This window comes from Myotis brandtii, unplaced genomic scaffold (genome assembly GCF_000412655.1).
Source record: "Myotis brandtii unplaced genomic scaffold, ASM41265v1 scaffold884, whole genome shotgun sequence".
In the NCBI taxonomy this organism is placed as follows: domain Eukaryota; kingdom Metazoa; phylum Chordata; class Mammalia; order Chiroptera; family Vespertilionidae; genus Myotis; species Myotis brandtii.
The window spans coordinates 122205-139831 of NW_005371618.1; the positions used below are offsets into that span (position 1 = coordinate 122205).

Sequence of the window (17627 nt, forward strand, 5' to 3'; positions counted from 1 at the left end):
GAGGCAGCCAATCAATGATTCTCTCTCATCACTGATGTTTCTATCTCTCTCTCCCTCTCCCTTTCTCTCTGAAATCAATAAAAATATATTTTTAGAAAAAGAACACCAAACAAAAATATGCTAAGTATTTCATAAAAAGAAAATACATGAAGCAAAAAAGAAATTTTTAAAATAAAGACAGAGCACTGACCAAAAAAGAAGAATTGATAAAAATGAACTGTTCCCAAGTTAAAAACATTTGTTCATCAAAAGACATCACTGTTAAAAGCCGAAAAAATGGCGACCAGCAGGAAGGTAGGGAGGGAGAGAGTGTGAGAGTGCAAGGAAGTGATAGAGGAGTGTGTGGACGTGTGTGGTGTGTGTGTATGAGCTAGGGACAGCTAGATTCTGCAGGTCTTCTAAGGGGCTGCTAAACCGGGCAGTCTTAGGCGGCGGAGTCCAGCTCCCGGCGCGGACACTCCTAGGCGGCCAGCCCAGGCACAGCGACCATGCCATCTTGGGAAACAGAGCTGCTTGAGACTAGGATCCTGGCCTCAGCACCACCCAGTCTGATCTCAGACGCATACCAGGACCCTGCAGCCACTGGGGACAGAGACCTGCGACCACAGCTACAGACCTGCGGACACCAAAAGTTCAGAAATCCCTGCGGCAGATCCGTGAGTAACAGAGCCCATCCCCCCTTCCCACAGGCTCGGGGGCAGCATCATAGTAACTGATAGACCCGCCCCTTGCCGGGGCCTCAGCGCTGCAGGAACTTTGGCCTGGAAGTGCGCGAGCACCTTGGAACTGATCCTGCGCGCACTTTGGGCTTCGGAGCCCTGGGCTGGGAGCAATCGCGCGAACGGGAATTTGTCTGCCTAGCACAGGCCCAAGGATCCCTTTTCTCGGGGCAGGAGGCAGCACCAAGCACCAGTGACTTGACTGTGTTTCTTATCACCTGCGCCTGAGATCCTGATTCCCTGTGCATTCATACTAAGAGCCAGTGAATCCAATTCCTGGTGCAAGGGCACACAGGGACCCTGATTCTCAAGGCGAAGTCGCGCAAAGCAACAGAGACTCTGATACTGGACTCTTGGGGAACTCTGACTCCTGGCGCATGCTAGGGGGCTCTGGTTTTCAACACGCTCCAGGGGGGTCTCTATTTCAGCACGGTGCAGGCAGGGTCCCTAATTCTAAGGGCACATACGAGGCCACATTGAGCGCTGGCAACACTGACTCAGAGCGAGCCTGGTTCCCACCAACCAACAACAACCACACATCTTAGTGTCAGAGCTCTTCAGTGACACTAAGGTGGTGGGAGGCTCCCACTGCACACGGCCCAGGCCCACGCAACCCGACCTTTGATCCATCGGGAGATAAGCAGAATGAAGAAACGACACAACACCCAGAGGAAAGACAATGAGGAATCACCAAGAAAGGAAATTAATGAAGTTGAAGCGTGCAACATGACAGAAAAAGAATTCAGAATAATGGTTGTACAATTCATTCACCGGATGGATGAGAAAATCAACAACCTATGCAAGAATCAGGAAGAAATGAAAAGTGATATAGCTACAATCAAAAACACCATGGAAAGTTTCAACAGCAGGCTGAAAGAAGCAGAGGACCGAATTAGTGAGTTAGAAGATAAGGCAGAGAAACAAGCTCAATCTGAACAGCAACTGGAGAAAAAAATTAAAAAACAGGAGGAGAGCCTAAGGGAGCTTCGGGACAACATGAAACGAAGTAACATACGCATAATAGGGCTGCAAGAGGGACAAGAAGAGCAGCAAGGATTAGAAAATCTATTTGAAGAAATAATGACAGAAAACTTCCCAGATATGGGGAAGAAAAAAGTTACACAAGTACAGAGAGTCCCAGGCAAGATGAACCCCAAAAGACCCACACCAAGACACGTCATAATAACGATGGCAAATGTACAAGACAAAGAGAGAATCTTAAAGGCTGCAAGAGAGAAACAGAGAGTTACCTACAAAGGATCCCCCATCAGATTATCAAACGATTTCTCAACAGAAACACATCAGGCCAGGAAAGAATGGACAGAAATTTACAAAGTGATGCAAAGCAAAGGACTGAATCCAAGAATACTCTATCCAGCAAGGCTATCATTCAAAATTGAAGGGGAAATAAGAAGCTTCACAGACAAAAAAAGGCTAAGGGAGTTCATCACCACCAAGCCAGCAATGCAAGAAATGCTAAAGGGACTGGTGTAAAAAGAAGAAATAAAAAGCCCAGAAAGAAAACAGCCACACAAAAAAAGAAATGGCTACAAACAAGTACCTTTCAATAATAACTTTAAACGTAAATGGACTAAATGGTCCAATCAAAAGACATCGAGTGGCTGAATGGATAAAAAAACATGACCCATACATTTGCTGTCTACAAGAGACCCACCTCATTAAAAGGGACTCACACAGACTGAAAGTGAAGGGATGGAAAAATATCTTTCAGGCAAATGGAAATGAAAAAAAAGCTGGGGTAGCAATACTTATATCCGACAAAATAGACCTCAAAGTGAAGGCCATAACAAGAGATAAGGAAGGCCACTTCATAATACTAAAGGGATCAATACAACAAGAGGATATAACCCTGATAAACATATATGCACCCAATGCAGGAGCACCCACATACATAAGAAAACTCCTGGAAGACATCAGGGGAGAGATCGACAACAATACAATCATAGTAGGGGACTTTAATACACCACTGACATCACTGGATAAATCTGCTAGACAAAAAATCAGCAAAGAAACAGCAATCCTAAATGACTCACTAGATCAGATGGACTTAATTGACATCTTCAGAACACTTCACCCCAAAGCAACAAAATATACGTTCTTCTCAAGTGCTCATGGGACATCTTCAAAAATAGACCACATATTGGGTCACAAACAAAGTCTCCCCAAATTCAAGAAGATTGAAATCATACCAAGCATCTTCTCAGACCACAAGGGCATAATATTAGAAATAAACTACAATAAAAACAACCCAAAATACTCAAACACTTGGAAGCTGAATAGCATGTTATTAAATATTGATTGGGTTACCAATGAGATCAAAGAAGAAATTAAAAACATCCTGGAAACTAATGACAATGAAAACACAACAATCCAAAACCTTTGGGACACAATGAAAGCAGTCCTGAGAGGGAAGTTTATAGCTCTACAGGCCTACCTCAACAAACAAGAAAAAATGGTAGTAAATCATCTAAATCTACAGCTCAAAGAATTAGAAAGAGAGCAACAAGAAAAGCCCAGAGTGAGCAGAAGGAAGGAGATAATAAAGATTAGAGCAGAAATAAATGACATAGAGACCAAAAAAACAATACAGAAAATCAATGAAACCAAGAGCTGGTTCTTTGAAAGGATAAACAAGATCGACAAACCTCTAGCCAGGCTCACCAAAAAGCAAAGAGAGAGGACCCAAATAAACCAAATCAGAAATGATAGAGGCGAAATAACAACAGACCCCACAGAAATACAAATGATTGTTAAAAAATACTATGAACAACTCTACTCCAACAAACTAGACAACCTGGAGGAAATGGACATATTTCTAGAAAAATACAACATTCCAAAACTTAATCAGGAAGAATCTAAAAATCTCAACAGGCCAATAACTATGGAAGAAATTGAAGCAGTCATCAGAAAGCTTCCAGCAAACAAAAGCCCAGGACCAGACGGCTTCACAGGGGAGTTTTACCAAACATTCAAGGAAGAACTAAAACCTATCCTCCTCAGACTACTACAAAAAATCCAAGAGGAAGGAACACTTCCAAGCTCATTCTATGAAGCCAGCATCACCCTAATACCAAAACCAGGTAAAGACAACACAATGAAAGAGAATTACAGGCCAATATCCCTCATGAACATAGATGCCAAAATCCTCAACAAAATCTTAGCAAATCGGATCCAGCAGTACATCAGAAAGATCATACACCATGACCAAGTAGGATTTATCCCAGGGATGCAAGGATGGTACAATATCCGCAAATCAATCAACGTGATACATCACATAAACAAATTGAAGGAAAAAAACCACATAGTCATATCAATTGATGCAGAAAAAGCATTTGACAAAATTCAACACCCATTTTTGATAAAAACTCTCAGCAAGGTGGGAATAGAAGGATCATACCTCAACATAATAAAAGCCATATATGACAAACCCACAGCCAACATCATACTCAATGGACAAAAACTAACACCATTTCCCCTAAAAACAGGAACAAGACAGGGATGCCCACTCTCACCACTCCTGTTCGACATAGTACTGGAAGTATTAGCCATTGCAATTAGACAAGAAGAAGAAATAAAAGGCATCCAAATTGGAAAAGAGGAAGTAAAACTGTCCTTATTTGCAGATGACATGATATTATACTTAAAAAACCCTAAAGACTCCATCAAAAAACTATTAGACTTAATAAAAGAATTCGGCAATGTAGCAGGATACAGAATTAACGCCAAGAAATCTATGGCATTTCTATACACCAATAGTGAACTTGCAGAAAGAGAGACTAAAAAAGCAATCCCATTTACCATCTCACCAAAAAAATTAAGCTACCTAGGAATAAACTTAACTAAAGAGGTAAAAGACCTCTACTCAGAAAACTACAGGACGTTGAAAAAAGAGATAGAGGAAGACATAAAGAGATGGAAGAACATACCATGTTCTTGGATTGGTAGAATCAACATCATTAAAATGTCCATACTGCCCAAAGCAATCTATAAATTCAACGCACTTCCCATTAAAATACCAACGGCATATTTCACAGACCTAGAACGAACTCTCCAAAAATTCATCTGGAACAAAAAACGACCCCGAATAGCTGCAGCGATCCTGAGAAAGAAGAAAGTAGGTGGGATCTCAATACCAGATATCAAGCTGTATTACAAAGCCACTGTTCTCAAAACTGCCTGGTACTGGCACAAGAACAGACATATAGATCAATGGAATAGAATAGAGAGCCCAGAAATCAGCCCCAACCAATACGCTCAATTAATATTTGACAAAGGAGGCAAGAACATACAATGGAGTCAAGACAGTCTCTTCAATAAATGGTGCTGGGAAAATTGGACAGATACATGCAAGAAAATGAAACTAGACCACCAACTTACACCATACACAAAAATAAACTCAAAATGGATAAAGGACTTAAATATACGACCGGAAACCATAAAAATACTAGAAGAATCCAAAGGCAACAAAATCTCAGACCTATGCCGAAGCAATTTCTTCACCGATACAGATCCTAGGGCATTGGAAACTAAAGAGAAAATAAACAAATGGGACTACATCAAAATAAAAAGTTTCTGCACAGCAAAAGAAACCATCAACAAAACAACAAGAAAGCCCACTACATGGGAGAACATATTTGCCAACATTATATCTGATAAGGGCCTAATCTCCAAAATTTATAGGGAACTCATACAACTTAACAAAAGGAAGATAAACAATCCAATCAAAAAATGGGCAAAGGATCTAAATAGACATCTTTTAAAAGAGGACATTCAGAAAGCCAAGAGACATATGAAAACATGCTCAAAGTCACTAATCATCCGAGAGATGCAAATCAAAACAACAATGAGGTACCATCTCACACCTGTCAGACTGGCTATCATCAACAAATCAACAAACGACAAGTGCTGGAGAGGATGTGGAGAAAAAGGAACACTTGTGCACTGCTGGTGGGAATGCAGACTGGTGCAGCCACTATGGAAGACAGTATGGAGTTTCCTCAAAAAGCTGGAAATGGAACTCCCATTTGACCCTGTGATCCCACTTCTAGGAATATATCCCAAGAAACCAGAAACACCAATCAGAAAGGATCTATGCACCCCTATGTTCATAGCAGCACAATTCACCATAGCTAAGATTTGGAAACAGCCTAAGTGCCCATCAGTAGATGAATGGATTAGAAAACTGTGGTACATCTACACGATGGAATACTATGCTGCTGTAAAAAAGAAGGAACTCTTACCATTTGCAACAGCATGGATGGAACTGGAGAGCATTATGCTAAGTGAAATAAGCCAGTCAATGAAGGAAAAATACCACATGATCTCACTCATTCATGGATAATAGAGACCATTATAAACTTTTGAACAATAATAGATACAGAGGCAGAGCTGCCTCACACAGATTGTCAAACTGCAGCGGGAAGGCCAGGGAGGGTTGGGGGGCAGGAGGGAGAGGGGTAAGCGATCAACCGAAGGACTTGTATGCATGCATATGAGCATAACCAATGGACATAAGACACTGGGGGGTAGGGGAAGCCGGGAAATGTCAAGGGCGGGGAAAAAAGGACATCCTTTGTAATACTTTAAGCAATAAAAAAAAAAAGAAATGGCATAAGTAAAGTGCTGCCTGATGACTCATTCTAGAAAAGCAGATCTTGGAAATAAAATCTTTCTAAAAGATTACATTTAAGTCCTTTATCCATTTTGAGTTTATTTTTGTGTATGGTGTAAGTTGTTGGTCTAGTTTCATTTTCTTGCATATATCTGTCCAATTTTCCCAACACCATTTATTGAAGAGACTATCTTGGCTCCATTGTATGTTCTTGCCTCCTTTAAAATCTTTCCAATGGTAAAACTCTAAATATGATGGGAGACATGAGATACCTTGGTGGCATGCGTAAATGGGCATTGTCCTGTGACTAACCTCATGGTTGATCTGATCAGCATAATAAATAGCAATCAAAAAAGAAATGAATGAGTCTCTCTTGCACTGAACTACATAGAGGCAAAAAAAAAAAATCATGGTGTTTCTACATATGTTGAGAACAAACTCTATATCTTTTACTTCAAACTATTGAAACAAAAATAGCCTAACTGTGTCCCATGGCCTAAACATCCTTGAGCCTGTAACTATTTCTCAGAGAATCCCAGGAATGCCTTGTTACTAGTGCTGGACAATGATATGAAATTCATACTTCCATGTCCACAAATAATGATTTATTCTAATAGAGCAACACGTACTTCTGTACATATCACGTATGACTGCTGATAAACTGTGAGGAAAGACTTAGAGTTTCCCCAGATGCCTTAAGCCATTGACAGTCTTCATTACAGAAAATGATTGCAGACCTCTGATCACGGGTCATGAATTCTCTTTAAAATATTTCCATGTATTTTTAAGTTCTTTGAAAATGTTTCTTTCTAAAAACCATCATTTTCAGGCTAATTAGCCATCTTTAGCCTTTCCTGATTGTAGAGATACCATGGAGCATCTGTCAATATGTTTTTATAATTTGTGTAAAGTTGGTATATGCTCAAGTTAAATCAGTCCTCGGCCATAGATGCTCTCTCTAAAGCAGTGGTTGTCAACCTTCTGGCCCTTTAAATACAGTTCCTCATGTTGTGACCCAACCATAAAATTATTTTCGTTGCTACTTCATAACTTTAATGTTGCTACTGTTATGAATTGTAATGTAAATATCTGATATGCAGAATGGTCTTAGGCGACCCCTGTGAAAGGTCATTTGACAGCCAAAGGAGTTGTGACCCACAGGTTGAGAACCGCTGTTCTAAAGGCTATTGATGGAACTCAGAAGCAATGGGTGTGTTGGAATGAGTTTCTGTTCCATGCATGCCAGTCTAATGCTCAGACACTTTTGATGTATCACAAGTTGCCAATGCCAACACATTCCCAAGGGTTTAAATGAAAAGTGTTCATCATTGTATAATTAATGACATTTAAAACATGACAATGTATCCTACCCTGGGAATATACCCAAAGCTTGGGCCTCTGAGCTGACCTTCAGCAAAAAAAGCCCAGTCTAAACCTAAAGAGTGATAATTATCCCCCAAGACTCAAGCCAAAGAGTCCAAGCCAAGAACAGGTAACATGCAATCTGAATACCAGAATAATTTCTTAGAAAGTCCCAGCCAGGTAAAAATCGCAACCAATCCAGACTACTGTCCTATTTCTCTAGAGAAAAAAAAATGCCTTTCATCCTAAAACATATCATTTATATGAAATTTACATTCTGGTGTCTACAAATAAAGTTTTATTTGAATTCAAGCATATCTATTGCTTTACATATTGCCTAAGACTACTATCAAACAATCTGAAGAGCTTTGTAGTTTAAAGGGAAACAATGAGCCATCTTCTACAAAGCATGACATGTTCACAGTGGAAAGGGTATGATGTCCACAACCCAAAGCTTTTCCAGAAGAAGTGTGCATGTTGGTCTCCTTCAGCTTTAGTTGGTTCAGTGATTCTCCACTTGCAGTTCTGGCACCACATGTGTCCTAGTACAGCCTTCATCACTGTGTCAGTTCTCTGAAACTAGCAAGAGCCATCCATGAGTTCCTATGCTGAAGGAGTAAATCTGAGAATAGCATTGGGGCCCAGGGGCTATTTGGCCACTATTTATATATCTGTTTGTTCTCAAGCATTATCCCAGGTTTGTTCATGTACTTACCACTGTAAATAGACACTGTCTTCATGCCATATATGGCCTGTTATGACTCTGTGTGTGACATTACAGCCAGTCGCAATGGATAACTCAGGTTGCTGGATATCCAGTTGGCCAATGGATTAACACTTTGTCTTTGAAACAAAATAACCTTTTAAAATATATCAGAGTATTTTGTGGAGAGGGGGTGACATGACTTGTCTGAATGTTTGCCCCACCTAGATTTAATTTCTTTGAGGTTTAGATGGAATGGAATCCACCTGTGATACCCAGATGGAGCTCAGACATAGACTGAAACCTTTGGCTTTCCACAGGTTTCTGGGTAATCAAGATACCTATGTAGCTAGGCCCCTTCATTTAGTTCATGCCCATATATCAACAAGGCTATGAACCATGATGATCAAGTTTGATGAAATTTTTCAATAACCCAGGAGAAAGGAACATTGTTGAGGGACTTGATATCCTCTGTTATGGTCTCCCTGCACTTTCTCAGTAAGGACACTAAAGTGACAGAGTAGGAAGATGCTTACATGATTGTTTTCTTGGTGGAGATGATTTTGAATGTTGTGTGGTGATGGAATCTTATTGTTTCCATTTTATGAAATAACATTATTTCCCAAGTTTCACATAAAAGAAGACCAATATTTGTTCCTGAAAATTACTATAATTACTGTGGTTGATGTCAAGTACTTGGTTAAAATCCTAGCTTCTGCACTGTTGTTAACCTCTAGGTCATCCTAAGTTTCCCTACCAAATGTCTCTTTGACAGAGAATCTTTTTGGGAAAAGTCTGCTGCTTATCACAATTAAATAATAAGATGCCAATGGATGTCTTACTCCTCAGAAAATAAGTTATAAGTGCTTGAAGCAGCATAGATACCAGCTATGGAGAGAAAGGACAAGACCATTGTGATACACTTGTGGCCTTGACAAATATCTCAGGAAGATTAAAATATATTTTGGGCACAAAGCCCAGAAACATCCTCTGCTGTAGTCTGCCAGTGATTGAAAAACACAAAACAGTCTTACTGTGCCACAAAGAAGGTGTTAAAGGTTAGGACAAAGGTGATTTAGAGGTAGATGAGCTGTTAGTTTGGGGAATAGTATAAGATGTAGTTGGGCCAGGGAAAAGCTTGCAATAATCAGTAGAGCAAATCATGAGTCATCCTGGTATGAAAATAACTGATAGAATTTTTGTGAAAGAGTAGATGATGTAAATGTGTCAGAGGACCTGAGGCAGAATCCAGTACCCATGAAGAACATCCCTAAAACCATCTCCTGCAGTGATTCATGAAGTACTTTTTGTCTGAGCATGCCTATAAATCACATAAAAGAGAAAACCAAGAAAGAAACAAACAAAATTAGGGTAGACCATATGTAGCCATTTTATATGGTTAAGAAGATGTTCCTGGAAAAAATGGTATGGATGGTCTCTGACAAGTAGGTAGGCATTCTCCATAAGACTGTCAAGAAGTATGTGATACAGTATGTACCGACAGTGTCCCCACCCAGACCATGTAAGGGTAACTACTCCCACCTACTGCATAGCATGATGTACTTGCAGAGAAATGAGTTGTAGGTGCACAACCTATTGCTATTGCAGAAGTATGTGCATACTGATTTTCTACAGTTTTGTTTGTTTGAGCTGGTGGTAATTAAGACTTGTGCAGCCACTGTGGAAAACAGTATAAAATTTCCTCAAAAATTAAAAATAAAACTCCCATTTGACCCAGTAATTTCACTTTTAGGAGCATCCCAATAAATCAAAGGCACCAATCAGAAAGAATATATGCACCCTTATGTTCATAGCAGCACAATTTACAATAGCTAAGATTTGGAAACAGCCTAAGTGCCCACCATCAGATGAGTAGATTAAAAAACTGTGGTACATCTACACAATGGCATATTCATCTGCTGTATAAAATAAAGAACTCTTTACATTTACAAAAGCATGGATTTGCCTGGAGACATTATGCTAAGCAAAATAAGCCAGTCAAAGAAAGATAAGTATCTCATGATGTCATTCATTTTTGGAATATAATGAACAATATAATTAATGAACATAGATCCTAAGAGAAGCATCGAACAGACATTTCAACCTCAGAGGAAAGGCGGGGGAGGATGAGCAGGGAGCGGGATAAAAGATAAACCAAAGAACTTCAATGCATATAAGCATAAACAATGGACAAAGAAAATAATGATTTAAGAGGCCTGTGTTGGGTGGCAGCTGGGAGAGCTCAGTGGGTACATATGTAATATTTCAACAATAAATAATTTTAAAAAATAATGGCTAATCAGCATGGAAAAGATCATTTTAGGGAAAAAAAATTTGAAAATTCTTAAACATCTATGCAAATATTATAAAGGTAATCCAATTCCCTAGATCAGATGACTGCTGGCTGTTTCTGTAATAGTCAGACAAACCATGGCTTACGTCATCTGCAGATACTCCAAATCTTTCTTCATAGTTTTTCAGCAGTCATAGATTATATGTAAAGAAGTATGTGTTGCTCTATTGTGGACATAGAGGTCTGAATTTCATAAAATTGTTCTATATTATGTGATATGGCATCCCTGGGACTTTCTAACAAATAGTCACAGGGTCTAGGATGCTGACCCCTGGGACAGATTTGAGCCATTTCTGTTTCAATAGTTTGAAGAAAAATATATAGGTGTGTTCTTTTTACATGTAGAAATAGCATAATTAATTAGCCTGCAAAGTAGTTCAGTGACAGACATTCATTTCTGCTTTGATTGTTCTTTATTATGCTGATCAGAACCAGCATGAGTTTAATGAATGGACAAAGCCCATTTACCATGCCAAGGAAATAGCCAATGTCTCCGATTCCATTTATATATTTCCCAGCAGGATGCTTTCTTTCCTAAGATGTGGTTTCCCTAGATGAGTCATCATTCAGTGCTTCACATATGTCATTTCCCATCATCAATATAATTCTCAATGAATTTTTGAAATATATGTCCATGGACACGACAAGAGTGGGCAATAGAATTCATATGACCAATCCACCCTAAATCATAAACCTCCATAGTCTTTGGAACTGCCACTGCTTTACTTAAAACAGGAGCCCTCATTGGTTTGGCTCAGTGGATAGAGTGTCAGCCTGTGGACTGAAGGGTCCTGGGTTTGCTTCTGGTCAGGGGCACATGCCCAGGTTGCGGGCTCAATCCCCAGTGTGGGGCATGCAGGAGGCAGCTGATCAATGATTCTCTCTTATCATGGATGTCTCTATCTCTCTCTCTCCCTCTCTTCCTCTCTGAAATCAATAAAAATACATTTAAAAAACAAACAAACAAACAAAAAACAACAAACAGGAGACAGGGCCCATTTCCATGTCATATTTATTGTGCCATAATTGGAAGCATTTGACAGACAAACATTCCAATATACTTTTAGCATCTTTTGTAGTGACCCACCCTGTATATATGTGCTGAATCTCTGTGTTGCCAAAATATATGTTCCCTCTCATCTAATTTTATGAACTTTTTAACGTTGTTTCCAACAATTAATTATCTCCACACAAAATATATACGATATTTTCTGCATTTGTAAAGCACTGTTCTCATGTAGTTCTTCCAAACAGCAGCATACCTTCTCAGGATTCACATTTTCTCTCTTGCCTTTACTGTCCTTGCATTTGCATCTGCTTAAGATGACAATTGCCACAGGAGAGATCACTGCAGATAATAACCATGTGTGTTTCCTCTAATATATATTTCCAGTCCTTGACAAATCCTGAATTATTCTACTCTCCTTCAATATTATTAACCACTTTTACATGAACCTTTTCAATTTTCCTCACTTCTAGTAGGAACTATTGAGAAAATAAATCTATTTATGCCCCAAATCTCTTCAATCTGAATCTGTAATCTTGGATAAAAATCTAGGAATCCATTCTTGTTTGCTATTGTGGACCACTCAGAAAGTTTTCAGAACATCTACATCATCACAAATTACATCAGAACCAATAAAAAGGAAGCCAATTTGATTCCTACAGCAGTTCTCAATCCATTTACTAATTGTGTTCTAGTACTGAAAATTTTTCTTGAGTGGATGCTGGAATTACAAATTGTATTTTTTTAAATCTTCATGCTTAATTTTTCTTAATTTTCTTAAAACCTATTCCTCATTACCTGCCTGATGGTAACATCCTATAGCATACCTGCTACTGCACATTCTGCACAGAAGCTTCTCCTGATCTTTACTGAACACATGGTATGTAAACAAAAATATCTTACTATCATTTAAAAACAGAGAAAAAATGTCACTACTCTTTTAAAATAAGTGGAGTGTGACAAAGAATCTTTTAGCATTATTTCAATGTTAAATACTAGAGGCCCAGTGTATGAATTCATACATAGGTAGGGTCCAGCAGGCCTGGCCCCTATTGGGCGATTGGAGCTGGGCCTGTCAAGAGGAGAAGAAGGCAGGGGGTTGGCTGTCTGGGCCGCCCCAATTGAGGCCGATCAGGCTGGTTGGCTGGAGAGAGGGGCCCAGGGCAATTGGCCGGTGGGCCTTGCCCCCAATTGGGGTAGGGGCGCTGACTAGGGGCCAGTTGTACAGAGGGGCTGTGGGCGGTGGGCCAGCTGGCTCCCCGAATGGATTGGGGGGTTGATCAGGGGTAGAGCTGGCTGTGGGGATGGGCCATTGGTCAATCGGGGTAGTGGGGTTTCATTGAGGGTGAGACCAGACTGGGGGAGGGGCCATAGGGGGTTGGCTGGCCGGCCCTGTCCCTGATTGGAGTGGGGGCAATTAGGAGTGGGGCCAGCTGGATGGAGGGACTGTGGGCACATTAGAGGGGTGGGGGTCCATCAGGGTCAGGACCAGCCAGGGAGAGTGGCTGCAGGAGATTGGACCATGGCCCTGCCCCTGATCAGGGTGGGGGGCCAATCTAGGGTGGAGCCGGGCAGGGGGAGGGGCTGCAGAAGGTTGGCCAGCTGGCCCCGCCCCCCAATCAGGCCAGTTCGCTGGCCGCAGTGGGCGTCATAGCGACCAGTCATTCCGGTCATTACGTATCATAGTGACCGGTTGTTCTGGTCTTTTCCGTGTTCCAGTTGTTTTGGTGTTCTGGTCGCTGGCTTTAATATATATATATATACTAGAGGCCTGTTGCACGAAAAGATTCGTGCAATAGGCCTTCCCTTCCCCTGGCTGCCGGCACTGGTTTTCCTCCAGCATCCAGGACCCAGGCCTTTGCTCCAGCTGGAGCCGCCTGCAAGCCTTTCACTGCTCCGGCCAGAGCCGCCTTCAGTCTTCACTCCTCCGCTTCGCACCTACATATGCAAATTAACCGCCATTTTTGTTGGCGGTTAATTTGCATATCGCTCTGATTAGCCAATGGTGGGTGTAGCAAAGGTACAGTCAATTTGCATCTTTGTCTATTATTAGATAGGATATATCAAGTGGTTAATGAAATTATATAAATTTCAATTGTACAGTGTGATAATATAATATAGCATATTACTGTATATACACATGATCCAAGTGTATTTGAGTACTTTTGCCATATTATCCTCACTCATGCTTTTCTACCTCTGTAACCACCATAGATTTGTGTGGGTGTGAGGGGTTATCTTTCTCCCTTTGTTTTACTTGAGGCTTTTGTATTCCACATATGAGAGAATATACATAATGTGTGAACATATCTTCTTGGTTAATGACATCTCCCACTTTGAGGCTCCTTTATTATAAACTTTAAAAGACACATAAATAGCCCTATATATTTGTGTCCATTGAATGAAATCAGTTCATACACCTCCGCCCAAATTTCATTGTGAGGAAATTTGTAATCATGTTTCTTACCTGTCTTTTCATGAGTCATACAAGAAACTTGAATAAGGAACTGCCCCATACTGAGCTCATTTTCATTGTTACCCTTTCCCACTGTGTTGAGTGAATATCCAGAAATGTTCTGCTGTACTGAAGCTGAGTACTGTGTCTTGGTTATCAATATTATGAAAGATTATTTTTAAGCCAACCCATGTCTTTCCTTCCTCTCTCAGGAGTCCCTAGGGATCCCTCCATGAGTTCACAGGTCTAGGCTTAAGGAGTTAATTCAGAGGAGTTCTCAGTAAGGACACTGTAGTATCAGAAGAGTGTAATGCTTACATTCTTGTTTTCAAGAGGGAGATGATTTTGAATGTTGTATTGTGATCCAATCTCACTTCTCCAACTTTACAAAATAACTTTCTTATCCAAATTTGACTCATTCATGATTAGGTACAGTGGCTCATCTCCGTTCATAGTTGATTGTGGACATTAACAACTCCAAAGTTGTGACAGAATAGTTTTGGCAGGAACAGACTAGTGGTATGACAGTGGTGTGTTGGTAGAGGGAGCCATGTGTGTGTCAGAGGAAGGGCATGGGAATGAGAACACTGAACTGGCCCATTGGTTTGTGAGTAGTGAAGAACTTTTAGTGTGACAGTGGAGTGTGGATAGTGGCATATTTGGAAATATAAATGTTCTGTGTGGGAAGTTAGAACCCTGTGTTGTCACACTGGAATGTGTACCATGGAATGGTGGAGTGCAATCATGGAATGTGTGCTGTGGAAGCCCTGTTTTGTCATGATTGAGTGTGGACAGGGAGCACCCTAAAATGTCACAGTGGAGTGTTGTATAGATCAAAGTTGGTATTGGGAAATGAGATCTGATAGGTTTACCAATGTGTGTCATGCTTAAGAATTCCAATTGTTTCACAGAGGAGTGAGGAGGTTTGAGTTCCTAGAGTTTAATCTTTGATTGTTGGTGTCAGGAGAGTTTCAGTGACATGTTGGAGCATTGCAGAGGGTGCCTTCTGGGTTAGAAGAAATGCAGTTGTGATTTCTAGTAGCTGTGGGGTGCTACAGAGTAGATTGTCCTGTGAGGGCTCAGAGAGAAACAGTGAAATATGGACAGCAGGAGATGTAGATTGTAACAGTAAAGTATATCCATGGAATTTCTGGGCTATGACAGCAGATAATGTGCAGCTGGTCTTTTTGGTTGTTACTGTGGTGTTTAGGCATTTGGAATCCTTGCGTGTCATGGTATTAAAGGAATTGACTTCCCTAGCATGTCATAATGGAATAGCGGTGGCCCAGAAATTCACAATGCAATAGGGTCAGTGGCATGACAGGAGGTCTTGGAGAAGAGTGAGTTCATTGACAGGTCTGGGATATTGTATTAGAGTTTGATGGTGAAGAGACACTGTTGGTTACAGTGGATTTAGGGCAGAATATCTCCCAGGTGTCAAAGTGGAATTACCAATGGGCTTTCTTTTGAGTCACACTAAAGTGCTAGCAGATGATCCCAGACAGTGGCACAGATGTGTTCGTGTTTTTGGAGTCATGAGGTGTGACAGTGCCTAATGGGTTTTGAGATCCCATCAGACTGACAGCAGGGTTTAAATGGTGGGAAAACCAATATGTCACAGTGTTTTGTGGAAAGTTGGAACCCTGCAATGTCATCCATGATGTGGAAATGGGCCTCTTCATAGTTTCAGAGGCCTGCATTAGCTGTGAAGTTGAGACAAAGTATTGTGTACAGTGGAAAAATTCGTATGTCACAATGGTGTATCTGTACTGGGAGTTTCAAATATACCACTGTGGACTTTTGACAAGGTAGAGTGTGGAATCACTGTGTTGTGCAGTCATTTGAATACCTCAGATAACACAGTGGAATTTTGGCAGATAAAACTCAAGAGTGTAACTGTGGGGTTTCCCTTTATGCCTCGAAGCCCTATGTTGTTCCTGTAGAGTAGGCAATTCGATCCTTTCTTGTTATGATGTGCATTGGGAGGGGTGTGTATTCCAGTGAAATGTGTCACATGTAACACTGGAGTATAAATAGTGGGGTTAGTGCATTTAGGATATTTTCATTCTTGTGTTTCACACAGGAGCATAGGCAGCCATATCTCTGCAGTGGGGTGTCTGCTGTGTAAGCCCAGAAGATGTCCCAGATGTGTTTGCCAAGTGTGACCTGTATGGTATCACAGTATAAAGTTTGAAATAGAAGCATAGCAGACTCACAGTGGAATGTGTGTTATAGGGGACCTAATGTGTCACTTGGAAGACTAGGCAGTAACAGCTCTGAGGTAAAATGGTAGAATGTAGAGCAGATATCACAGGAATGTCATAGTAAATACTGTAATGGAGAGTTAGAGCCAACATTTAGTTCACATACATCTATCTACAAGGCAATGAACCATGATGTTCAAATTTGACAAGTCAAAACTCAATTCATGCAATTTTTCAGGAACCCAGGAGAAGAGAACATTTTTGGGGGGTTTTGATGTCTTCTGATAGGGTCTTTCTGCACTTTCTCAGTAAGGACATTTAAGTGAAAGAGGAAGGGGATGCTTACATGCTTGTTTTCTAAGTGGATATAATTTTTGAATGTTGTGTACAAATCTCCCTATTCCAATTTTATTAAATAAATTGATTTTCAAAGTTTGACATGAAAGAAGGCCAAGATTTGTTCCACAAAAGAACCATAGTCATTGTTGGTGATGTCAAGTTCTTGGTTGATGCTTCCAAGCATCTGCACTGTAGTCATCCACCTAATGTTCCAAACAGATTGTCTTTCTGATAGAAAAATGTGTAGGAAGATAGCTGCTGCCACCACTGTGACATGAAATCTCAAGTTTTCCAGATAAAAAATGCTCAGTAATTCAAGCAGGATAGATACCAGCTATGGTGATGAAGAACCAGCCCATATGGATACCTTTGTGGCTTTGAGAAATCCCTCAGAAAGAGTAAAATATATTTTGGGCACTAGGTCCAGGAACAGTCCCTGCTCTTGTCTGCCTGAGTTTTGAAATTGCAAACCAGTCCCACTGTGCCACAGTGAATGCGGTAAAGGTAATGAGAAGGTGATCTAGAGGTAGATGTGCTATGATTTTTGGAGTAGTGGAAAGAGTAATTGAGCCATGGAATAAAGCCTCCCAAAATCAGTAGAGCAAAGCATGCATAATCCTGGTATTAAAATGTCTGAGAAACTTTACTTGAAAGAGTAGATGGTATTAAAATGTCAGGGAGTGCTGAGGCAGACACCAGCACCCATGAAGAAAGACCCCAAAACTACCTTCTATGACCATTAAGTTTGTTATTAATCACAGAAAGAGAAACAGCAAACAAAAAAGAAAATAAAGGGTATTCCAAATACAGTTGTTTTATGTATGTAAGCAGATGTTCATGAAGAAATCGGAAAG

At 40.5% G+C, this 17627-nt stretch overlaps 1 long non-coding RNA gene across 1 annotated transcript in view; it reads left to right on the top strand.

The window, feature by feature from the left end:
- LOC106724547 overlaps positions 1-17059 on the top strand; it is a 19613-nt gene extending 2554 nt beyond the window's left edge. The window contains exons 2-3 of the long non-coding RNA XR_001360376.1: positions 9792-9798; positions 17029-17059. This is a non-coding gene — a long non-coding RNA (uncharacterized LOC106724547). The remainder of the gene's footprint in view (positions 1-9791; positions 9799-17028) is intronic.
- The last annotated feature ends 568 nt before the right edge of the window (positions 17060-17627 follow it).